A 26,336-nucleotide genomic window follows, 5' to 3' on the forward strand; every position below is an offset into this window, starting at 1 on the left:
GAGAATTTATCACATTACATTGGAGAATATTTGGAAATAATTTTTAATTCACAAGAACAAGCATTTGCATCAGAACCTTTGTTCTAGGACAGTGGTGGGCGATAATTTTTGATGTAGACTAACAGAAAAGTTTAGAGCATGCTCTAAACTTTTTTGTTAGTCTATAAGGTGCCACAGGACCCTTCGTTGCTGCTACAGATCCAGACTAACACGGCTACCCCTCTGATAATTTTTGATGTGGCATTCACTCCAAGAATTTGTAAATGGTCAATGGCCGCCACAGTCTTCTATGATATTTGTTCCCTGATGTGTAAAAAATTTGCCCTTTATTCCAATATATAGCACTTTCAGGGTGGATGTTTGTTCCCTGATGTGGAAAGAAGTAGCTCTTCAACCCAATATATGCCACTTTCAGGGTGGATTCTTGAGTGTGTAAGTTAAAAATTTGTTTTCAGGGGCCATTCATGAGGGAGAAACTTGATCACAGACTTTCACAGAACACAAAAAAAGAATGAGCATGATGGAAGCAAATTCATTTTTTAAAGTGAGAGGATTTGGACTGCTTTAAGAGCTGATTAGGAGACAGAGATGGAGAAGATACTGCTGAAGGAAAGCTCTGCATTTTCCCCCATAAATCTTGCTAATAGAAAGTTGGTATATTTTCCCTTTTGTTTACTTTTCATTCAAGCTGTGACTGACAATGCAGCCCTCTCTGATTTTATTTGGAATGTCTGCTTGTTAGACCATGTTTTATCCCTAACTTCACTCAAGATGAATGCATTCTTCCTGTTCAGTGTGTATGGTGCTCCTTCAACCATGCTTTCACTTTGCTCTGCTTTCATGTGTGTTGAGCTGTGAGAATGTTTACCTTACAGGTTATGGAATCAGTCTTTTTGTCTGCTAATCTTTTTGGGTCTTTTCCATGAAAGAGTGTTTTAAAATTAGTTTGATGTCTATAAGGCAGTAGCTGTACTTTTAGAAACAATGGAGACATTCTAAATTGTTGCATGGAAGAATTAGTCATGTAGGAAACCAGGGGGTATAAATGAATGTGAAGGAGTTAGAATTTTTCCTTTGGAAATCAACTGGCATTGTATACACTCATCTGGAGGCAGAATTTGTCCTTCAGGTTAGGCAGTTCTAGATGTCAAGGGTAAGTCAGTAGAAAAAGAAAGTAAAAAAAAAATATTGTCAAGACTGCAGTGGAAGAGAATAGAAAAAGGGTAACTGTGGTTTGTGAGGCAATAAAATAGGGAGCCAGGAAGAAAGAGAGAGATGGAGAGATAGGCAATACAGTGGATCTCGGGTGCTAAATGGCTTGTTTAAAAAACATGAATTAGAAAGCATGATAAATAACAGGAATTGATGGCTGTTGTATATGTAAATGGCTGTTCCTCTCATTCATGTTTAACTGAAAATAGGAAGGATTTTGCCCAGGCTGATATTTTGATTTTCAAAGGTTTGTTAAGTTGTTTTATCTGGAATGATAGGGGTGCAAGTTGCATTTCATATTACCTTTCCATTTTGGCTGAGAGCTGACACTTTGTTACTTACATGCTTGATGAGCTTATGTTTCATTACACAACATAGCCTGATACATCTAAATGGCAGATTCCCTCGTGAATATTCAAAGTGGCACACCTCACAGGACTGCGGTAAACAGGGTAAATTACAAATTCATGGACTGGTGAATATGGCCTATTCAGCGATAAATAAATGGTTCATCTTAATAGGCAGGACGTTTTGCTGAAAGGACACAGGCAACAGGACAGTGATTTATATTTTTAGAGCTAAGGTTAAAAGCATTCAAAGAAAGGATATATAGATTTATTTAAAATACAAGGCAAGAGTTTGTGCCTTTAAGGGACCTCTCATGACACAGGAAAAAGGTTAGTGGTTTTAAAGATGATATTGCTGATGTCTTCTACAGGCATTGAAGAAATGGGCATGAGAATGGTACTCTGAGGTTAATTACAAGTTAAAGACCGGGCAGTGTGGTGAAACAGCAGAATTTTATAAGCAAGCGATTGCTTATTCAAACAGCTCCATCAGGTAATTGAGGCCTAAACTTCCATGATTTCCCATGGAGTCTAAATTTTTGTTTTTGACATCCAGCCACCAACTGCCCTTCTGCATCACCTACACATCATGACAACTGATTCATCACACTGCAATATTTGTTTACGTACAGAAAGACATCTGTCCTCCACCTCTGCCAAAATAAAATATTAGTTTTAAGCTCTTCCTTATTGTACTGGCCTAGATCATGAAGAAAACACCCATCCACTCTGATGCAAGGCTGCAAGGTAAAATTGTATTCTATATGCGAAAAATGCGAAAATAAAACTGAGCCCTCACAAAAGGAAGTATTTGACAATACCCCTAATTTACCCACAGAGGGTAGAATTTACACTGCAAAGTATTGACCTAGAGGCTTTCTTCCACACCACCTCTCCCTCAAGGCTGTTGGACAATGGAATCTTTACATTAGTTGAAAAGTTGGTTCTATATACTTAAGACATATACGCTTCATGCTGGTGGGCCCTTTGTGTCTTCACAGAACTCTGTTGAATGCAAAGATATGGTTGGGATGGTTTAGACAGTACTTGGTGCTGCCATTAGGGCAGGGGGCTGGACTCGATGGCCTCTCGAGGTCCCTTCCAGTCCTACTGTTCTAGTATTCTGCGATATCATTGCAGAACTAATGACAGAGACTTAGAAAGTCACAGTCAGAAGAAAAGGAAAACAAAGGTGTGATGAAAGAATGTCTGCAAAGGGTTAAACCCAGAGGCTGTGACCACACTAGCATTGAATTTTGAAAGGGAAAACCCCGAATAACAATTCTGAAATGTCATCTTTCAAAATGGAGCAACTACAAACAAAAAGCAGATCAGTGTTGTGATCTGCAATTTTGAAAGGTACCCCTGCCCTTTTGAAAGGGAGCAACTACGTGGCACAGAGCTTCCTTTCTAAATAAAGGGGCAGGAAATGGTGCGGGAAGGGTCAAATGGCCAACAAGCCCTTGTGGGAGCATGGGCCAGCCACTCCCTTAAAGGTCTCCTTCCACACACCTTCCCCGTGCGCATGCTGAGGGCTGAGGCTGCATGCAGCACGTGTCCCTCAGCTCAGCACTGGCAGAGCCCTGACACCACACCACAGCATGCTTCAGCAGCAGCTCCAGGACGCAAACATCTTGTAGCTTGCGGCCAGCCTGATGGCTGGACTCGTGGCTGTCCCGCTGCAGCTCTGGATGGTCCACTATGTGTCCAGCTTCCTGCCCCCCCACCATGCAACGGGGGCACCTCCTTCCCCAGGTCCACTGTTGCCTCTGGTGGTACCCCACAAGTGGGGAAGGGTGGGACCAAGTAGTCATGCAAGAGTGGGATGATGAGTGGTGGCTCATCAATTTTCAGATGATGAAGGCCACCTTCCTGGAGCTGTGCCAGCAGCTGGCATCCAGCCTGCAGCACCAGAACACGTAAATGTGGCCCGCAATTCCCTTCAACAAAAGGGTGGCCGTCACCTTGTGGAAGCCGGCCACCAACTTGGGGTGGAAAAGGCCTCTGTTGGGGTCATCCTCCTTGAAGTCAGCCTGGGTCATCCACCTGCTGTGGGTCCCAGGGAGAGGTTCCGGGGAGGAGAATGGGGAGCGGTCCTGGGGAAGGGGAATGGAAAGGGGATGGAGGGAGGTCTTGGCTGTCCCGATGTACCCTGCAATATGCTCATGGGTGTTTTACCCTCCACCTCATGCAGGTCATCACTGCCATCAACAGTATCCTTCTCTGGATGCCGCCATGGCTGGCTTGCAGCAGCTGGGCTTCCCTAACTGTTTTGGTGCTTGGATGGCACCCATATCACCATCTGGGCTCCACCACACAGCGGGGGATGGGATGTCAACTGCAAGGGGTACCATTCAATCATCCTCCAAGCCCTCGTGGATTCCAGTGGGCAGTTCCTGGGTGCAGGCTAGCACAAGGGACATACTTCTGTTTGTTTAGTTAAATGTAAGCGACCCAGAGAATCCTTTCACCAACTATGTAGATGGGGGCATCAGGAGGGCCTTATTCATCCGCTGGGGTGGGGGGATAGGATCTGGTTCTGGGGGCCCCCTGCAGGGCTGGGATGGGGAGATATGGGCATGGAGGGTGTGTAGTGACCTCAGCCTCAGTGGCAGGGTGGGGAGAGCCACTCCTGGGGAGCGTATTCCTCACCTGCAGCCACCGCACCAGTTCCTCCCATTCAGCTAGGGTCAGGTGGGGTGGGAACAGGGCAGCAAGGGCAGGGGCTGTGGGAGGGGCTGTTGGTGGAGTGGGTGGCTGTCCCAGGCGGATGGTGGCAGCCTGGGTGATGACAGTGGGGGAGCTGGCTGCCCGGTCCCAGGCTGCGTGCTCCATCGAGACCCACTTCCACAGGAGGTGGCTGTGCTCCTACCGTGTGGCCGTTTATGCCATCACAAGGTCCTCTGGGCAGCTGCGATGGTGTGTTCACCCAGTGCAGCACCTGGTCTTTGGGAGTGTCACCCTGTCCCCCTCACCAGCTGCAACAAGGCTCCCTGGGACATCAAAGTGGTTGGGATGGCTCCCAGACATTGAGGCTATAAAGACATAAGGGGGGGGTGTCCGATCAGTTAGTGGCACCATCCCTGTCAGCTGGCCCTCCCTGCCCATGGGGATGGGGGCTCTGGAGCGTCCCAGGTGTATAGGGTCCATGCATGTGTGGGATGTGTGCAGGGCTTGCTCAGCCCCCTGCCCCATCTCCTTCCATGCCACATGCCCTGCGTGGCTGTCCCTTGGCTCATGCAGAGATCCCCACACATGGTCCTCTTTCAGACAGCGACCACAGCTATCTCCAGGGCTCCTGGGCTGGGGCTGCTAACCGTGTGGGCAGCTCCATGCTGGCTGCAATGGAAGCTGCCTCTCCATGCCCTGAAGTGCCCGACACACCCAGTCCTACCTGAGGGTGCCTTAGGAGGCCAGGGGCGGCCCTGGCAGAAGTGGCCTGGCTCATACACTCCAACAGCATGGCGATGTAGAGGGTCCCCTTGCTGCATTGCTCTCCATCACTGCTCCTCTTCTCCTGATTGGGCTCTAGGAGCAGGGCGGATGGTGCCTCCGAAGGCCCTGGCTCTGGCTCCTCAACCTCCTCCTCTGGCTCTGCCCTGTCCAAGGCCTGTTTTGGCGGACCTGCCTCCCTCGCCCCAATGATCTGGTAAATCTCTTGGTAGTAGGGGGAGCTGGCAGGTGCTGCCCTGACCAGCTGGTTTCATCCTTGGCCTTGGCATAGTCCTGTTGTAGCTCCTTTACCTTCAAGTGTACCTGCTCAGGGGGGTGGGAGAGATACTCCCTCTGGGTCAGGGTCAGGGTGAGATGGTTGAAAGCAGCTGCATTCTGCTTCCAGTCCTCGATGTGCATCAGGGCCTCCTTCTTACCCGCCCCCCCACCCCCGGCCCCGCCAGATGGACAGGAGGTCATGGAACTAAGGATACAGCCATATAGGGCCCCGCTTCTGAGCTGGCTGGCTGAAGTCCTGGAAGCCCTCTTGCCTGGTGCCCTGGGATCCCTGAGAGTCACAGGGGTCCTGGCTGCTGGTCTTGGCTGTGACGGGGGGCTTTTATGGTGTTCACAGGGGTGCTGGAGGGTGTGCTGCTGCAGGCATGTGGGCTTGTGGCTGACAGCACACTCTCAACTTCCTGCAAGGGGTTTCTGGGTCCCTGCAGCTTTAAAATGGCTGGAGCTGGCAACCATAGAGGCCTGCTGGTGCTGGCAAGGGCGTCTTTGAGGTCCAGGTGCCATGGACGACTTGTTATTTCAAAATAGCAGCCAGGGGAGCAACTACACATGTTTCCTTTCTAAATTAACTTCGAAATGAGGCACTGTTCCCAATACAGGAATGGAACAACACTTTTGAAATGTCCACCTCGTTATTTCAAAATTAATTTCAAAAGGAGCAATTTGTCTGTAGTCACCTTGCTGCAAATTTTGAAATGTCTGCTCCTTCCAAAATTAATTCCGAAATTAAATCCTAGTGTGGCGATGGCCAGAGAGAAAGGGTTCACAACTGGCATGCAGCCAGTGGGAAGAGAAAGGGATTTTTTGAACTGAAGTAGTTAGGAAGAGACTTTCTTTTGCGTGGTGGGAGGAAAGAGACACAGAAATGTTTAAACCTGAACACGCTTAAGGAATTCAGTAAATATCCAGGCCAAAAGAGAATCTGGGCATACAGATATGTAAGTAGAAAGGAAATGTTTAGTCAGACGTCATCAAGTTATTTTTTATTTTGGGTTTGGTGTGGAATGTCTTAGGCTGGCTGATGTACCCCCTGTACACTGCAACTTTCAAACTGCATCCCAGGGAAGTAATTCTCTGTGTTTTAACCTAATTGATTTTCCAGTCTGTTAATACTTCCAAAGAGAAAAAAAAAGTTTCCATTCGATCCAAATCCAAAATTTCATTTTTAGCAATTAAAAATTTATCCATTTGGGCCAAAGAAAACAAATTTCTTCTGGTGCATTTTTAAAATAAAAATAAGGGAAATTTGGAATCAGTATTAGATGTACAAGGGGACTTAGACATCATTCACGAAACTGAAGAATTAATCATTCTCACTTGATTTGGTCGAATCAAATCTCAAAGTTCTTCTCCTAGTAGTAGGGGGTATTTGGTATGTGTGCTTTGACAGAAAAAAATCATTGAAACTGACACCATTTGAAAAATATATCATCAGTCAAACCAAAATCTGCTTTTTTGGTGAAAAATTACAGCCGAAGACTTTTGCCCTACTCTAACTGTAAATGTAATTATTTTTATACAAATTTACTAGAAAGAAGACAGAAAGAAAACAGTTGAACTGCAGCCATTTGTGTTCAGACAAAAATAATTATATTAGCCGAAGCCTTGGCTCAGGAGTCTGAATAGGAAGAAAGAAAAAGAACTACAGTCACGGGCAATCTTACAAGAGAAATGAAGCAATGAAGCAATGGTACAAGAGAAATGAACATCTTTAAAATGAAAAGGAATTACATTCTGTATACAGTGTGCTTACCACAGCAAAAGGAGCATGGATGAAAGTGAATGACGGAAACTACATTACCAATTTTATTATATAGAAATGTTTACAAATGACCGAAGCAGTGAAAAATAATAGTCAAGAAAAGCTGAAGTGCATAAGAAGCTTGTAATAAGGCAGATCATTAATCATAGAGTCTTCAATTACCCTGACATCAACTAGAATAAGAATCATGAAACGACCTTTGAATGTTATAAATGGAGGTGAAGTAGAGCTAAATGTGCTGAGCAGTCAAGAAGGCCTCACATGACTTTGGACATATCCCCTAAAAAATAGAATAGAAATGATAAAGGAGTTATAATCTGATATTTATTTCTTGTGATTATAAAGTAATAGCATGAACTTTTACAGACTCAACAGATTATTAATAAAAATAGTAGTACAAAAATATTGGACCTGAAAATAGTGGACTATGAAGAATTACAAAACATACTGAAAACTATAAGCAGAATATTATTAAAGGGAATGTGCTAAGTTTACACTGCAGAAGTCTGAAGTGTTTATAAAGAACGAATGAAGAGTACTTTATGTTTCAGTGAAAATATTAGAACAGACAATACTGGATCAGAACCACAGCTGGTGTAAATCAGCATAGCTCCATTCTCTTCACTGGAGCTACACAGATTTACAGCAGCTAAAGGTCTGTCAGTGTGTTTAGCTGAGATTAGCAGATGACTCAGACTAAAAGAGCACTTTGAAAAGTCATATACATTGCAGTTGGAGGACCATATTCAAAAAGAAAGCAATGCAAGAAAGAAATTAGTATGACTAATGTGGAAAAGGTTACATGTGTACAGCAATCTGAGTAACAGAAAAAGCTTTTATTTTTAGGAGTATACAAACTAGCTTTTGCTGTGCTTATGGTTTCTGCTGCTGCTATATGTATTTCACCATTGGTTCAAAGCCGCTGATGAGAACCAACCAATCTACAAGTAGAAACTGTAAAGTAGCATTATCACATTCAGTACATACTGCTGGAAAGGCTCTAATTAGCTTTTCACATCCTATATGATTTTGCCAGCTAAAAACAACAAGGAGATTGAAAATAGTCTCACTTTTTACAAAGACTAGGAGCTCTCTAAACTGTTTAAAGCATTTCATGGATGTTGAAAGCCATTCCTTGCAAATCGTGCTTTTTTCCCTCCAAACACACTGAATTTTTTTAAAGTTTGACAAGTTCAAATATTATATCTTCAAAATCAAAGTTTTAACGCTTTTGCAACACTTTGCAGAGATACAGAGAAAGACTGCTATATGAGAATAGACCAAAAAAAAAAAAAAAGCCCAAGGAGCCATTTCCACTGGAAAATACTAATAGACTTTATCAAAAGCTAAATTAGAAAGTTTTAAGACTGACTTTCCATGTGATTTTAAGCACTTCAGTGACTCACTTTTAAAAATAGGATTTTCTCCTAAATAAGTTCACCCCATTGAAAATTTTACTGACTGTGTCAGTGAATGAAAGATGGCTTAAAGTAGTTTCAAATGGATAGAAAGTTATTTAAAAACTAAACAAACAAATACACACACTCGCACCTAATATAGTGGATACCACCAAGGAAAAATTCAAAAGGAATGGTAAAACTGACCAATTTTTCCATATAATAATTTCATGTACAGTTGTCACAAAAAAGCAGAAAAATATTTTTGCAGTATTTAAGATGCTCTCCTTTACTATGTTTACTACTAGATAGGTAGCCGTGTTAGTCTGTTCTCCAACAAAACAAAGCAGCAGAAATGTAGCACTTTAAAGACTAACAGAATGATTTATTTGGTGATGAGCTTTCGTAGGGCAGACCCACTTCAAAGGAAAATTGATCTGAAGAAGTGGGTCTGCCCCATGAAAGCTCATCACCAAATAAATCATTTTGTTAGTCTTTAAAGTGCTACATTTCTGCTGCTTTGTTTTGTGTGTTTACTACTGTAATTTAAAATAGTTACAAGGCAAAATTGGAAAGATTTTGAGTGTGATTTATTCTCTATAGAAAGAGTCCTTTGGAGAGACAAAATCACTGATGTTGGTGTGGTGGCTTCCATGCTTTTCTTGGCAGTGGGGAGAGGACACCATCTAAAGGGCCCTATAAGTTTCCCAGGAAGATGGTAGAAAAGGGAAGCAGGGAAGGGGTCTTGGTTTGCTCTTCACCCTTCACTCCACCCCTCTCAACTGCTGCAAGATTTTTACTTCTCCTCTCCTGGGTGAGGTTAATCTCAGTCCTTGACACTGGTGGAAGGAGTCCGCCAGCTTTTCTGGGGCAGGGTCTTTCTTCCTGCAGTTCCCTTGTCTTTCGATTCTAAATGACACTCCTCCAAACTCCAGTCCTCCCTCTTTCCTCGCTCCAAGATACCTGACTGAAACAAAGGGTGGAGTTTATTAGGTTCCTGACAGAGCCTTCATTGGCTACAGGTGCTTCTGTAAATAATGTATACAGAGAACCATGCCTTAACTAGCCTATAGCTTAAATCTCTCTCCTTGACCACTGTCCCACTGCTCTCTGACCCTGCCATATTACAAATGGTATAGAATATGCTGTTAACAGGTTCCCACACAGGCACCTCAGCCTTTAGGCCCCTTTGAACCCACAAACCAGAGACCTTTCTTCTTGTGTCAGCATCCATGCTCTTTATTTTCCATGTCAGTTCCCACCCCCACTGAGGTTCCGTCCTGTCAGCTCAGGAACTGCTAGTTTCAGCAGCTAGCTGGGAAGCATAACTTTCCAATCCCCAGCTTCGCCCCTTCCTGCCGGGCTTATATTGCCCTGTGGCTAATGAGGCCTGTAGCTGTTCCCCATTTACCTCTGTGGTTTGGGATTACTCAGAAAGGTCCAATTACCCTTTTGTGCTGCAGCTGGCATGGCAGAGCTTGGGTCCAATTAGCCAGGAGTCTGTACAAATGCAGTGTTGCCATTTGTATAGTATGAAGGACACAGTATAGGATCATTTCAACCTGCAAATGCTGGTATAATCATTAGTATCACCTCCCCCCCCACCATACATACCCGCACCAAACAACGCCCTAACAGAAAACACAGGAAGGTATTAGTGACTCTTAATTAGACTACAACAACCACATGAACTCAATTGTTGCATCTTGCATTAGCTTTATTACCCCACAATACTTTCTTTTTATATCAGTGCCTCAAACAAGTTCTGAAATATAAGTATTTTATAGTTGTGTCTTGTAAAATGGAGTTGAAGAGAAGATATACACTATATGAAGGAAAACATATTCAGGAACAGAGCAAAACTGTGTAAAGGGGAAGTACGGACAAATATTTGAATTATTAGTTGGACCCCTTTTACATATAAACACATAGCCTCCCTAAAGATAGGTTTACATTTTGAATAGCATTTTCCTGCATTTGAGGAAATAAAATGACAGAAGTAGGTGAAAAATCTGAAAGGAAATCAGTCAGATTGCAGGGCAGCAGAATACTGCATGTTGTAGAAAGAAAGAGCATACATCATATTTATTGTGACTATAGATTTACAGAAATCATAACTACTGGCCTCAGAAAAAATAAAGTAACAATTGTCCTTGTTTCTTTGCTCCTAATAAATTGCTATGAGACTGGCTTACTAAACAGAAGGAGAAATGATATGCAATATATAAAGCTCTGTAATGTGATACCAAAGAGATATGCCATTCCTTAGTTTCTCAACAAAGTGCAGTATGAACCTGATTTTTTACCATGTGGATGAAAAACATCCCTGTTTCTTATACAGTGCCTTTGTCAAGGCTCTGAAATATAAATATTTGATGGGTCTTTCTCATAGAAAGAACCTCCCAGGTTGAAAGAAAGAGGATGTCTTGATTGCCAAGAATTGTTGGCAAAATATATGCAAATTGTACAATGCATTTATGTATCTTCTACCAACTATTCTATCAGAAGAGGCTTTGCTGACATTTGGCCCATCCACGTGGTATCTAATATTGGGAAAACCCCCTCTACTGACACCTCCCTTTTTCCTTGTGTAACAAGGAAGACTGGGATGTCGGCAGAAGGCTCTCAACATGGCAGACTTCTGTTGGGAAACCTTCAATCTCCGAAGAGAAGACTGCAATCTAGACATAGCCAAAGACCAGGAATCCCCATTATCCAAAATTTAGCATTATGGGGCATTGGTTAAAACCAGGCTTTGACATATCTTTTTGCTCTTTCTTTTTAAATTAGTTTGGAAAATGGTAAAAAATGGACAAGCAGTTTTTAAAGGGTTACCTGCTATTTAGCTATATTAATTATTTTAATTAATTATTTAGCTATATTAATTATTTATTACTATAATCAATGTTAATAAAAATATGTCATTGTCCTTACCTAAAAGACTGTTTGACAGTCGTGGTGAATTGGGGGCAGGGGATAATACTATTTTCTGGACATTCCAGACATTCAGTTAGTTAAAGTCTTTTCTTAGTAGTTAATTCTTTAGACCTAACCCTTGCCTGTAAGATTTACAACCATAGACAGTGAGTCCTAGAGAGTCCTTAGGAATGCTAGGGAAGCAAGAAGTGAGTTGCTGGGAGGCCATGAGAACTAATAGAAAAAGAGTATGGGCTTTCGAAATGGAAACAGTAGCACTTGATGAAGCGGGTCTTTGCCCACGAAAGCTTATACTCCAAAATATCTGTTAGTCTATAAGGTGCCACAAGATTTTTTGTTGTTCTAGTAGCACTTCTGTTCCTGTTGTGTGGCTAGAGCAGAACCAGGAAGGACATGAAAAAAGCCAGAGAGCCAGGCATGGAGAATCCAGCAACATTCATTTCTAGGGAAGGAATAAGTCTTGAAACTACACACGTGTCAGTTAAACAGATAGGCTATGTCTAGACTAGAAGGTTTTCTTGGCAAAATGGACATTTAGTTGACAAAACCCACAAAGTGTCCAGATTCTCAAAGGTGTTCTGTTGACAATAAGTCTATGGAATGTACCACTTTTGTTGAAAACTCTACCCTGCTCACCATGGCTACGTCTACACGTGCAGCCAACATCGAAATAGTCTATTTCGATGAATAACGTCTACACGTCCTCCAGGGCCGGCAACATCGATGTTCAACTTCGACGTTGCTTAGCCCAACATCGAAATAGGCGCAGTGAGGGAACGTCTACACGTCAAAGTAGCACACATCGAAATAGGGATGCCAGGCACAGCTGCAGACAGGGTCACAGGGCGGACTCAACAGCAAGCCGCTCCCTTAAAGGGCCCCTCCCAGACACAGTTGCACTAAACAACACAAGATCCACAGAGCTGACAACTGGTTGCAGACCCTGTGCCTGCAGCATAGATCCCCAGCTGCCGCAGAAGCAGCCAGAAGCCCTGGGCTAAGGGCTGCTGCCCACGGTGACCATAGAGCCCCGCAGGGGCTGGAGAGAGAGCATCTCTCAACCCCCCAGCTGATGGCCGCCATGGAGGACGTCGAAGTAGGGCGCTATTCCTATCTCCTCATGAGGTTAGCGACTTCGACGTCTCGCCGCCTAACATCGAAGTTAACTTCGAAATAGCGCCCGACGCGTGTAGACGTGACGGGCGCTATTTCGAAGTTGGTGCCGCTACTTCGAAGTAGCGTGCACGTGTAGACGCAGCTCATGAGGAAGAATACCACTGTTCACAGAGATGTGTCGACAATAAGCCAGTCTGGACTTTCTGGGGGACTGTCTGTCAACTGAAAGGGCTTCCAGGACACTGGGCAACCCTGTCTGCTGTGCATCCAGTTGGCTTTTTTGCTGATAGAGTGGGCGGGCAGTCCAGACACTCTCTGTTGATGGAGCAGATCACTCTTTTGATCTACTCTGCAGTCTGGCTGTGATCTGTCAACAGAAATTTTGTTGGGAGACATCTTCCGACAAAAACCTTTGCCAATAAATGACTTAAATCTACACATACCTGTAATGTTTAATCACCTGCTTGCAGGTTATATTATTTTATTTTGGGGTTTGTTGGACTCCCTCTGTGCTGAGCAATTCAGTAACTGTCCCCTTACGCTACAACTCTCCAAATAGAATTTCAGGAGAGCAATTATCTGTGTTTTCAATCCTAATCTTAATTGGGGCAGCTAAGGTGCTATTACAATACTACTACTCTCAGAGATGGTTGGGAAAACCCAGATGAAACAGAATTTGGTGATTTGACAAAAGAGGAACATTCTGTAATGATGGTTTATTTTCCCCCAGTATTAACAGAAATCAGGCAAGTTTCTAAGTGTGTATTTCCTACAGTTCTTTCACCAAGCTCCTTGTTGGGCAGTCAGTTTTGGAGCTTGGACTTTCACACCATATCCACACATTCAAGATATTCTAGAAGAAGGCTGCACTCTTCCAGAAGATCCCAGGAGCATCTACACGTAAAAGGTGCTCTTCCAGAAGGAATCTGGAAGAATGCAGTGCCTCTTCTGGATTCCATACTCTGCTCCCAAACCAGAAGAGTGCCTTCCTCTGGAAGATTCTTCCAGAAGAAAACATGTGTGGATGCTCTGCAACTCCTTCTTCCAAAGGAGCAGTCTGCCAGGTGGTGGCCAACTGGAGCATGGAGACACCCTTGCCAGCACCAGCAGGGCTCGATGGTCTCTGGCTCCAGCCTCTTTTAAAGCTGCAAGGACCCAGAAACCCCATGGCAGGAAGTGGAGGCAGGCAGCATGTGCAGTGCTGCAGCAAACATACCTCAGACACCCCTGCAGTGACCAGTGACCCCCCCGATGGCCAACAGCCAGCCACTCTGCGCCCCCCCCAGGAGCCAAGGGCAGCCAGGACCCCAACCACATCACACAAAGCAGGGCCCCATCTTGGATGGAGCCAGACCAGCCACCAGAGGAATGGCGCTGCCTTCATTTGCCTCACCACCAGCCTGGCTGCCCAAGGTCACGACGCCCAGAAACCTGAACAGGTCTGGTGCAAGGTTAATGAGTTGAGGCAGGGGTACATAAGGGCCCAGGACAGTGCCAGATGGTTGGGGTGGTCCCCAGCAACATACTCTACTTCAGGGACCTCCACAACCTTCTGTCAGATGATGACACCACCCCACCCTGAACCACTGTGGACACAGCTGTGCCAGAACTCTCTGCTGCAGTGGAGGGGGAGGAAGGTCATACCAAAGAACAACCCAGACCATTCAGCCAGGCCAACCCTCCAGTGCCAGAGGTCCCATCGGGGGACTAGTTCTCAGAGGGCTCGCTCATTATAGAGGTGCCCTCCTTCTTCTCCAGTCTGGCCACCTCTAGCTGTGCTTCCCACAAACTCTTTGAGGGCCCCTCCAGTAAGCCCGTGCCATGGAAGAGATGCTGGGGGGGTGGGGCAGGCACAGCCGGGCAGGCACTTCCAGGCACCCACATGATGGCCCAACCCCAGATGGCCCACCCTGGAGTGCATCCTGGGGCTGTGGGCATGGCCACCATTGACACCCAACACCCTACATTGTGGAGAGCCCAGCAAGCCACACGTGTGCGCTGGAGGACCTTGGAGTGCCAGGCAGCACTCAGCCCACCTGTCCCTCAAGCAGAGATTCCCCAGTGCCTGAATGCCTTCCCCCCACCACCCTGTTCTGCTAGCCTGTTCTTTGGGGAGGCAAGGGAGGCTGTGCCACAGCCAGCACCATCTCCAGGCCACCATGCAAAAAACATGGGCCACCACTATGAGGACATCCCTGGGACATGCCAGTCGCTTAGGTCAGGGGTGGGTGCAGCTGCCCATGTGGGGTGGAGGGCATGGCAACCAAGGCCAGGATGGGGGACTGAACACCCCGCCTTTGCGCCTCCCCCCATGTGTGTTACAGCACCATCCAAGGGCTGGGATAGCTGCAGGATGAGCTTGGGGCCCACCAGTCCCATCCAGGCCGGAGGGCCTCTGAGTCCCAGAGCCAGGCCTGGAGAAGCTCCAGCACCTGCAGCCATGCAGGCCTGCTCTTAGAGGGCCCACTGCCGGGGCCATGATGAGGAGGCCGAAACCTATACAGCCACCTTCTGGCACCAAAACCTCCTTGTGGAGAGGCAGCTGTCTCTGGATGAAGTGGACCCTGCCTGGCAGTGGGACATCTGTGGGGAGGTGATGGGAATGCTACACAAAGAGTGTAGGGTGCTTGCAGAACTGCCCCCTCCAGCCTCCAGTCTCCCATCCCCATCCACCCCTACCCCCTCAATGCCTCTGAGGCCCTCACCACCCTCTTCCTGGTGGTCCTCTCACCCTCCACCCTGTGGAGATTTAGGGCCTGGCTTGTGTCCATGGTAGGCCCAATGGAGGAACCGCCTCCAGCATACCTGCCCTCCCACCCCCACCGAGCCTGAACTCATGGCCCCACACCCTACCACCCTGTACTCCCAGCCCCTTCCATGCCCCAACGGGGACCGTGAACATGGAACAGGAGGGGGTCCCCCAGTTGCCAGAGCTCACAGCCCTCCACCCCCCCCTCCCTGGGGTAGTGTCCCCTCCTCTTCCCGTCACCCAAGCTGAGATGCCCCCCCCCAGTTTTATGACCCCCCATGTACATAGTCAGCCCCTGCACCATTGCAAACTGTTCAAAAGGTTGTTTTATTGTTCTCCATTTTTATGGTTAACTAATTTTTTCTATGTTTTCTACATTCCTGTGTCCCTGATTATTGGGCGTGGTGAGGGATGGATGGGTGAGGAGGTATGTGGGGGGTGCCAAGGTGAGGGTCAGTCCTCCTTGTGCGTGAAAGTCTATCAGAGTGCCTTCTGAATACATATGCCATCACAGGTGACCTGGCAGTCGGGCACTGCAGTGGGCTTTAATATCAGAGGGCAGCCTCAGCCATTCAGACCTGTGGAAGGTCTGCTCATTTACCTTGATGAGGTTGTGTAGGGCACAGCAGACCCCCACAAACTGAGGGATGTTCTCCACCCTGACACTGAGGTGCATGAGGAAGCATCTAAATTTTGCCTTCAAGTGGCTGAAGGCACACTCCATAGGATAGCGTGCACATGTGAGACAGCTGTTGAAGAGCTCTTGGGAGGGGGTGAAGTGGCCTGTGTATGGCCACATAAGCCATGGCTGCAGGGGGTATGCTGGGTTGCCCACCATGCAGAGTGGCATGGCAACATCCCCGATGGTGCGCTTCCACTGGGGGATGTAGGTGCTGGTTTCCACCCTGTGGCACACGGTGGAATTCCTGAACACATGCACATTGTGTGCCCAGCCTGGCCAGCCTGCAAAAATGTCCATAAACCAGCCTGGATGATTCACCACCACCTGGAGCACGATGGAGTGTGAGCCTTTGTGGTTCACGTATCAGCCGGCGCTGTGATGTGGGGCCCTGACGGGTGTGTGTGTGCCGTTAATGGCTCCAAAGCACTGGGAGAATCCAAGGTCAGTGAACCCTGTGATGGTTGTGTCCAAGTCCCCAACATGCATCAGCCTCTGCAGCAGCACCTGGTTGATGGCTCTCATGACCTGCAGGGGATAGGGATCCAGCACACTCATGGGTGTGAACAGGTGTGACCCTGCTTCTCCATGGACACCTTCTCTGAACTCCCTCTCCAGGCCCCCTTTGTGGGTCGCCCTTTCTCCCAGACCCTCTGTCCCCCATGGTGCTGCTCTTCTGTCAGTGGGACTGTGTATGGGTTGGGCATCACGGTCCCCTGGGGCTAGGCTTCCCTGCACCCCGGCCCACTCCCTCACACTCCCACCTATGGCTCCTGATGGTCCTCCATGCCATGCAGCCCCCTCCCCACTCCCTGTGGTGGGCCAGGGTGCAGAGCATGCCTTACCTCGAGGACAATGGCCCCAACAGTGGACTTGCCCACCCTGAACAGTAGCTGTCCACCAGGTTTCATATGGAAATGGCCATGCACTTCTCCACTGAAAGGGCTGGACATAATCAGGTGTCCTGGCATCGGAGGATGGGGCAAGCCAGCTGCAGATCTCCAAGAAGCTGTCCTTCAGTCAGAAGGTCTGCAGCCAGTGTGCATCATCCCACTCATCCAGGACCACCATTTGGAGATCAGAGGGTGGGTCCACACATACCCAGAAGGAGGTGTGGCAGGAGCCATGGAAGGTTGGGAGCCCTGGGCCTGGGTCTTCTGCCCCATAACAGCCTGAGGAGGGCTGCAAGCAATATGACTAGCAAGCAAGTGAGGGCAACCCTGTGGGTCTGCAGCTGTTTGGGATCCAGAACCCACAGAGAGAGGGTCAGGATCAGGAACAGGCTAAGCCTAGCTGTAGGCTACACAGCAGGCCTCAGCGACATGTGCAGGGACGGGTTGTTCGGGAGCGACCCTTTAAGTCAGTGCATGACTGGCAATCACAGAAGGGCTTTCCAGTCATGGGACCCTGTCCATGGCATTTCCTGGTCCATTCTTCCGGAAGAGCATCCAGGGCTGTGTAGATGTGCTCTTGCAGAAGAAGGGGTAGCGCTTTTGGACTGAATTTTACTTGTGGACATGATCTTCCAGATGATCCTTCAGAAGACAGTTTCTGGACGATCTTCTTCTGGAAGAGCTTGAATGTGTAGACATGGCCTCAGGCTCTATAGTTCCAGGGCAACATGACAGGCAGAATGTCCTCAGAGACTCCATGGGCTCTAGGATGCATTCTCTTGGAACATTCTGGAGTGGATTTTGTTTGTGTTTATCTCTGGACATGAACACTATTTGTCTACCAGTCTTGAAAATGTCCATTGCCTAATAATAAAGAGTCAAAAATGTCTTCCAATGCCATTATTAATCACTTCTGTTAATTGAAAAATACCTGGATTTGTTTGAAAAAGTGATGGGCACTTACTTTTTTAGTGAAAGGCACTCACACTCTATTAATCCTTGTTGAGACATCCATTTCATCATGAGTGAATTTGGGTGTCATGATCAAGTTAAAAAATGGTTTTTTTTCCTATTGTCATTCAGCCTGTCTCCTGTCTTAGCACTTGCTATGTACTGCACACCACACATTAAGGAATAAGAGTTGTTACTACAACACTTTGATTCTGACACATGATGTTTTATTATGTAGGATGCAGACTGAATGTAAGAACAGAGAAAGGGTCAAGAAATACAACAAGCTGCAAGTAATCACACATTTCTCAAACATTTTCTAAGTATCCTGAAAGATGCGGACTTGAAAATAAAATAAACAAACCGCAATATTATCTAGTAATTTTATGAGTGGGAAGTATTTTTTAAAAATTGTTCTTAGTTTATGTCTATAAAACTGAAATACATTAAAAGAACATTAAGGGTGCAAAATCAAGCACTCAGAAACTGGGAAATGCCAGAATTAAGGTCGCCTGTGCAACTATATCATATTGTGTGTACACAAGGGGGCTGAATTAAAGTCTTTAATTAAATGATTATATTCTATTTTCTCCACAGGATCTCTGCCTCAGTGAGTACAGAAGATGAACCTGCGCTGGGGGTGAATCAAGGCTGTGTAGTGAAGAAGGCTGTCATGGGTCCTCTGATCCATTTGTTTCAGAAGTTGGAGAGTTTACACTGAATGAGGCAAGGGACTGCAAACAAAGAAAGAGTGGGTACAGTCACATAGGAACAACCCTAAATACTCTTTTATCAGTTACCAAATTGCTAGATGCATATTTTTTTCATCCAGCAGTCATCCATTTGCTAAAAACATTCTATCAACAGATGCACATGTGTTCAGTAATGACACCACAAAATCAGTGAAAAATCTTTTTTTGGTTTAGCCCTGATTGAAGGATTGTTATTTTCTGTGTAAGTTATTCACACCTTCACACATCATTCAATAAATGATTCGTATCAGACTTGTAGCTCCAGATCAATTATATGGAAGTCCACTGCCTGGCATCAATGGTATTTATCAGACTTTTTCAACAGTTCTTTTCACTTCCAATTGTCCAAACTTGTTACTAATTCCATAGTATTCAGTTTCATCTAAGCTTTTATACATACATACATATATACATATAAGGCATAAACTAGAGCATGACCAATGAACATTAAAGCAATAAAAGAGTCCCACAGTTGCAGCAATTTAAAGATATTCTTTAAAATATAATCAGATTAGTAGTGCAGTTTTGGAGTTTAGTATTCTATAAACATCAGTCATTTTTGGATTTAGATGTAAAGCCTGGAGGAAGTCATGAAATGCCCTGAATCTTAGGTAGATATCCTAAAGGCTTCAAACTCCAAAAAAGGCTTTAAATAGGACTATGTGCTTTTTCAAAAGGGCATAGGATAAAAAGATTATAAGCTATTTGCAACAGGTATTGTGATTTAAGTCATGCTCCAATAACTTTATATAAATGCATCATGTAAGTATACAAAGCTCTGCCACCCCAGCCACCACAAAAAAAAAAAAAATTAATAGAAGGAAGACTCTGAAAAAATGCCTGGATTTCTGTGGGGATGCCTTGAACTTAAAGTTGAGTAGGAAGGTTTTATATGTTTGTTTTTTCTCCCCCGTGGAATAATTTCAATTCTCTTTTTTAAAGCACAAAACTGAAAAAGGATCATTTGAAATGCTGTAGCTTGGATGACTATTCCACCATTCTCTTCTGTTAGTTGGGATTCCTGGATAAAAACATCTCCATGATCGGCCAGTGTTTCCCCTTATGTTCAACTGCCTTGGTGCAATCTGGGATATGCAGTGTGTCCAGAGAATTTGGCTCAGAAATAGAATGGAAGCATGAAACACCCAAACTACAATTTCCAGGGTGAGTACGAGAGTGGCATTTCTGAACATTTTTTTTTCAAGATTTCAGTTCAAGTTTTGTTTTTATTTGTGAAAAACTCAGTATTTTCCATGGAAAGCAGGCATTTTGTTTGACCCAATGATTGTACACAAATCAATTTTTTTGTTGGAAAATAGTTTAAATGGATAACATTTGAGCAGCCCAAGCAAATTCCTCCCGGAGAGAAACAGGCCTTGCTAGCAGAAGGAAGTATGGCCTATGCAAGCTTTAATTAATATAGTCCCTTAGATTCTCAATTAGAATATATTAGTATTGTAAAATCTTCTTAAGAGTCCCAAATCACATCCTCAACCTTCAATAGGACAACTGTAGGGGAATTACCATAAAGTATTGACCCTGTACCCATTTCTATAGCTATTGGTGTAGAGTGTATGTTGAGGATAGAAATGGATGAGATCAAAGTACTGAGGTAGCTGTGTTAGTCTGTAGCTTTGAGAACAACAAAAGATACAGACTACTCCTGTGGCACCTTATAGACTAACAGATATTTTGGAGCATAAGATTTCCTGGGCTAAGACCCGCTTCATCAGATGCATTTGATGAAGCGGGTCTTTGCCCACGAAAGCTTGTGCTCCAAAATATTTGTTATTCTATAAGGTGCCACAGGACTTCTTGTTGTTATCAAAGTACTGTGTTACTCCTGCAACGGTGGCTGTGAAATAGTCCTCAGGGGGCAGTTACAATCTGGCTTCAGAAAGTATGTTCTTGAGGTTATTCTTAGGCTATGTCTACACCGTAAGTGCCACAGTTATGTTTCTGTGGTCTAGGTATTTCCTTTTTTTTTAAAGGAGGGAAGTGGTTTTTTACAGGTTTACATGAGCATAGTATATTAAACTCTGCCATTGAGAATGAGACTACATATCATTCAGCCTGCTCTGCCCTAAGACACTCAAGGCCTCAGTGTTTTTCAGAAAGAAGGGTTCTTGCAAAAGGGGGCTGCCTTTCAAAGGAACCCTGTCTACACGGCTAGTTTGCATTTTGAAAGCAGCACTGGCTACCATGCAAATGAGGTGCTGAATATTTATATCAGCACCTCGTTAGGATTTTCAGTCTGCTGCATTTATATTCCCCTTCTGAAAGGGAGGGGCAGTGTAGATGCAGCCAGGGAACAGAGGCTATTTCAAAATAAAATATTCTGGAATAGTTTACAGTAGAGTCCTGACATTCACAAAGGATTTGGTGTTGAGAACCCTCACAAATGTTTAATTTTTGCACATCCCAAATACAGGACCTGCTGGGGCTCAGAAGAAAGGAGAACTTCTCTTCCGTATTTGGGACTCCAAAAAGACGTCCCCACCTGTTTTTTAAAAGGGACTAATTGTCCCATATTTGGGCCCTCCGGGGGCTGGGGGTAGGGAGAGAGCTGGCCACTGCCACTTCCCCAGGGCTCCAAGGGGAAAGCACTGGTGGTTGCAGCTTCCTTGGGGCTCTGAGTGGGGAGCGCTCACAGCTGCCACTTCCTGGGGCTCCAGGAGGACTGCAGGGAGAGCTGGCGGCTGATGCTTCCCCTATGCTCTGAGTGGGGAGGGCTGGGGCTGGAGGCCCTGCCCTGGAGGGCCGCACCGTACCAGAACATGGGCACTGGAAGGTTTGTGTGCAAAGGCAAATTAATTTTTTTTTTGTTTTTGATATTTTAATTGACAAATAGGTGGTTTACAAAGAAATGAAATATTTGTGTTTTTTGTATAAAGGCATTCACGGTCAAAGACAGCCTGCAGAGGACATTGAAAGACAACTTTCATCACCATTTTACCCAAGGATAAATTTACTTCCCACTAACCAAACTGAATTAATTTGACCTTATCATTCGGAAGCCCTAATTATAATTGTCTATTTTTACAGCATTACACTACACTGTTGGGAGGCTCACTCTGCCTGCCCACCTGCTGAGCCCAGCATGGGATATTGAAACTGACTGCCCCAGCTGCTCACGTATAATTGAATTTGTGATTCTTAAATTTGCGAATGTTGCAACTTTCTGGTATTTGGAAACAATTCCACTGTGTAGACATAGGGTTTCGAATTAGAGTCCCTGGAAGTAGTGCTTTATTCCAAAATAGGCTCTACTGTGTGTAGGCATTCTGAAAAAGTGTAAGTTTTGCTTATGCCAGGGCTTCCCTGTAGTGTACACACATTATTCTGGAATAGTTTATTTTGGAATAACAGCTCTGGAATAAGTTATTCTGGAGTAACTTTGCTGTGCAAACATACCCAAGGTGTGGGGAGTGCTGTAGCACCCCCTGACATGAAGCGGTTTCCATTATATATAAGATCTACAGCGTCACTCGGCATCAGCATTATAAAAATGGTTCCAGCACTCCTGTGCTGCATTAGCAGCACAAACCATTTATCCCGTCATTGAAATTCTTTTCCTATAGTTCAATATTCTCATGTGCAAAGAGACTTGTGGAAAGTTCATGTGGAAGTGGGTGGCTTGAATAATTTGATCCCAATTGAACTTTAGCAAACATTCTGTTCATAAGAACTGGCCAAACTACAAAGTACTACCCCTGCTAGTTTAGCTGGAAGACAGGTTACCCAAATTGAAGTTGCTTTGTCTCGGTTCCTCCCTCTCATTTCAACTTTATCTGAAAGTAAATGGTGATAAGTGGTTCTAATGATGAAGTTCTATGTATCTTGATGCTCTAAAAGTCTTTATGGGAATTGGAGCAAGAGCTAGAGTTAAAAGAGTTTATCAATGCAAATGAGATCATGATTCCAATGGAACACTCCGAGAACCATCCATCAGCGCTAACCTGTTTTCTACATATGTTTTTTCCTCTATGTTTACACCTACTTTAAATGATTCAAACAGTTAAGTTTTCACCACTTTTCTTGGAAACTACTCCAGAGTCTAAATAACCCTATTTTAAAATGTGTTATGTAATCAAAAGCAAGGTGAAACATGAATCCATAGGTAAACGTCACAGTATTATAGATCACAGACTTTGTATCTGATACAAAGCCCAATGAAGCCAGGAGTAATTTTTTTTCCAAAAGCTGTGGGTTCAGGCTCTGATCCCACTTGCTATACATTATGCAAGCTGTACAATTAGATATTACTTACTCAGATTTTTTATAATAACTAGAATGATCAATATCTCTAGATGTATTATATGGTCATTTCTAAAATGCAAAATGTGTCTGCTACATTAATTCAAGACTGTCTTGTTTAAGTAAAAATGCTTGCCCTTTACAAAACCAATTTCTTTAGAATTGGTCTGCTGTTTATACTTAATGCTTTCTATACTACTGAGCAACTCAGAAAAGCTACAAAAAGCATAGATGCATTAAAAATTATTGAGGATCAAAGTTTCCAATTACTAAGTCACACACATTAGACAATAAGCTGATACAAATGAGGCATGGCTGGGCAGTTCTATTTTATTTTATTCAGGAAGGGTTAACAGTATGTCTAAATCCTACTGACGGCAATGGGACTTATTAGAATGCATTAGTGGTTTTCTGGAGTGGACACTACGTGCTCATTGGGTCAGATACTCCAGTCTTCAATCATGCAAAACTCCCATTGAAGTTTGTGAGAAATTTCAGTAAGCAAAGACAGCAGAATTTTGTCCATTGTGCATGTAGTATAATTAACACTAATACTTACAATATTAGCATCATAAGTTAATTTTCATTTATAGGGAACCATGCCCAAAGGCTTCCAAATGAGCTCACACAAATAAAAACAAAATTACAAACAAAACCAATTAAAGAAAGTAAAACTGCAAGGGTTACATACCTAATCCAGCTCTTGGCATAGTGAGTGACAAACCTGCTCGTGAATTCAATGGAAATAGTATGCCTTCCTAAGACAACAGAGCTGGAAAATAAACCAAATGTATTTCACATTTTTCAAATGTTTGCCAAATATCTAACAGCTTAGAGGAAACATCTTCACCTACTCATTCAGGGTAGCTTTCCTAGCAAGTCAACACTTGTGTAAGGTCTAGCACAGAAGTGAAAGTACTGGAACACAATAAGAAAATTATATTCATAATTAAATTCATTCAGGAGTGCCAGAAGTGCAGCTCGTCTGGAGTAAGAGTGGCCTGAGGAACCTGGACAGTTGTGGTGAGCTGAGAACCCTCCACCTGCCTGGGATGAGGGTGAGGGAGGTTACCTGAGAGAATCCCACAATCCATGTCCCTGTCCCCCAGACCCATCATATAGGCCAGATGAAGGACTGCAACTCCCCACTGCTGCCTACTTTCTCTTCCCATGGCTTGACTGCAGCTCTTTGACCTCCAAGGCCCTGCTCCTAGGCCAGGGCAGAAGCTGGAGCTGGGTCACAAGCCATTTGTGCAGCTGTGGGGAGCTGCAGAGACCCTCTACCTGCCCTGGGTGGGCAGCTTAATGGGCAGGAACAGGATCTGTGGCTGCTTTCAGGCCTCCTGACCTTGGGCTGGTAAGCCCAGGGCCTCGGGGGATGAGGAAAGGATGGGGAGGGTGGGGCTGTGGAGGGGACAGGGCCTTATGCCCTCTCCAGTCTGAGGAAGAATCCATCACCCTGGTATTCATTCCATATTTCCAGCCAGCCTGGCTACAAAATCTATCACAAATCTAACAAGAAAGTAAGATTTTCATTCTATTTTGTATATGTAAAGTGTTTGGATAGTACAAATCAGCACTGAATAATTATCCAAACAAACAGCATCTACAAAGGGTCTTTTTTCTTCCTAACAAGCTGTTTGAATTTATTAGCATTATTAGATTGTAGTATGTGTTTGATGCCAGCAGAAGATCTATTGTCCCCTGTTTTCCATGTATTAGCTTAGCTTAAGTTCTATTAGGTCTTTGTGTCCAGATCTTCTTTGGTATCTTCAAAAATGGGTAAAATAAGTATGTTAGAGACAAATAACTACATTTTTCATAAATCTGCTTACATACAAATGAGTTCACTATGCTAATGTATTTTACTTCAATTACACATCTGATGACCTTCTCAGAGCTCAGAGCAATTTCTCTTTATTTAATGGCATGTATGTGTTTTGGGAGTATCCGATATCATGTAAGCTAATGAAGCAAACTAATGAAGTGTTGAGTAATATTTTACAGTGTTTTTTGAGGAATTATACTGTTTGACCAACAAGATTCTTGTTTTGATTTTGCAATGTCTTGAAAGCTTGAGTATTTTAGAAAGGGGGTATGTTTCAGCAGTGCGTTTAAAAGTGCCAACAAAACCTTTTCCATTTATTCATAGCCAACTCTTTAATTACATATTCTGTTACAGCATGAAAGTATAATGCTACTTGGATGAAGTATAGATAACACTTCTTCTGTTAAATAGTCCTGAACAAGATTAAGTACAAATTTATGCAAGTTCACATCCTTCTATCCTATGTTGCCAATACTTTTCTTGATTGACTAAGACACTATCAATTTTTCACCAAACCACTTTTAAATGAGTGAAAACAACTAAAGCCATATAAAAATATCTGCAAGTGACAACCTCCAAATACGATCTGACATCAGTATTGTCCCTTTCTTCCACTTAGCAGAAAAAGCTGTGAGCATGCCTCCAAATTATATGTGTACTAGGTATATTCAAGCTGCAGTGAAGGGACTTGTGTTGCCGGTGGTGTAGATCATCAGCTGAGGCAAATTGTCATAACATTGAGCTATGACCCCAGCTCAGATCCTACCCATTCATTCTAATACATCTACCTTTTATTTCTAGATGTCTGCATATTTGTATAAAGGGGTTTCAAAAAGTAAATAAGACTGCTAAGCTCCACTGGCTTATTACATTTCAACACATTAAGAAGGTTTTCTAACTGCTGTCTAAGCAGTACACAGCAAAAGCATGTAGTAGTCTGAAACAAAGCCATTATGAGATTTTTTTTTAATATAACCCTTCTGCATTCCATTAACGGAATCTGTATTCTCTCAAATTAATTCTTTCCTTCCTCTAAAAATGCTTTTGGAAAAAGCTATGGCATCTACAGGAGGGGAAGAAATTCTGTTCGCAGCCATGCCCAGGCCTGCCAAACTTAAAAAAAAAATATTAACATAGGATTTTCACTAAATTCTCCAAGATAAAAAAAATCCATAGACATCGAATGAGGATGGCCTAGACAGTGCTTGGTCCTGCCATGATATTTCACCCAAGAAGGCCCAAGATGAGAAAAATATTCAATGTGCACAAAAGGAGAGCCCTGGTACAAAATCATCCAGAGCTCATCAAGATAGGAGCCTGTGAGCTGATGCCCAGGTGCCAGCTAAGGGTCTGGTGGGGCAAAGGGGGTGATGCCACACCAGCAGCTACACTAAGCAGCCAGGGCAGGCTGGGTTCTTTGGTTTGTGTTTAGTTCGGGTACAGCAGCAAGAGGAAAATTACACTTAGAGAGGCTTTAACAGTTACCTTTTATTTATACAAAGATAGAAACAATTTAACTAAGACATGATTAAAGTACAAGTTAGTACTCGTGGTTTTTAAAGGGGAAACAACACAATTTAACTTAAGAAAAGTTTTAGACAAACTAGCTAGCTTACACTAATACAATTAATGTGTACACAAGAAAGGCATGTTGCAGGTGTGATTTTCACCACTGCCTCTTAGACCTGGTGGAACCAGAGTCTTTCCCTCAATTTCTATAGGAAAGA

Source organism: Carettochelys insculpta, chromosome 2 (genome assembly GCF_033958435.1).
Source record: "Carettochelys insculpta isolate YL-2023 chromosome 2, ASM3395843v1, whole genome shotgun sequence".
Lineage (NCBI taxonomy): Eukaryota > Metazoa > Chordata > Testudines > Carettochelyidae > Carettochelys > Carettochelys insculpta.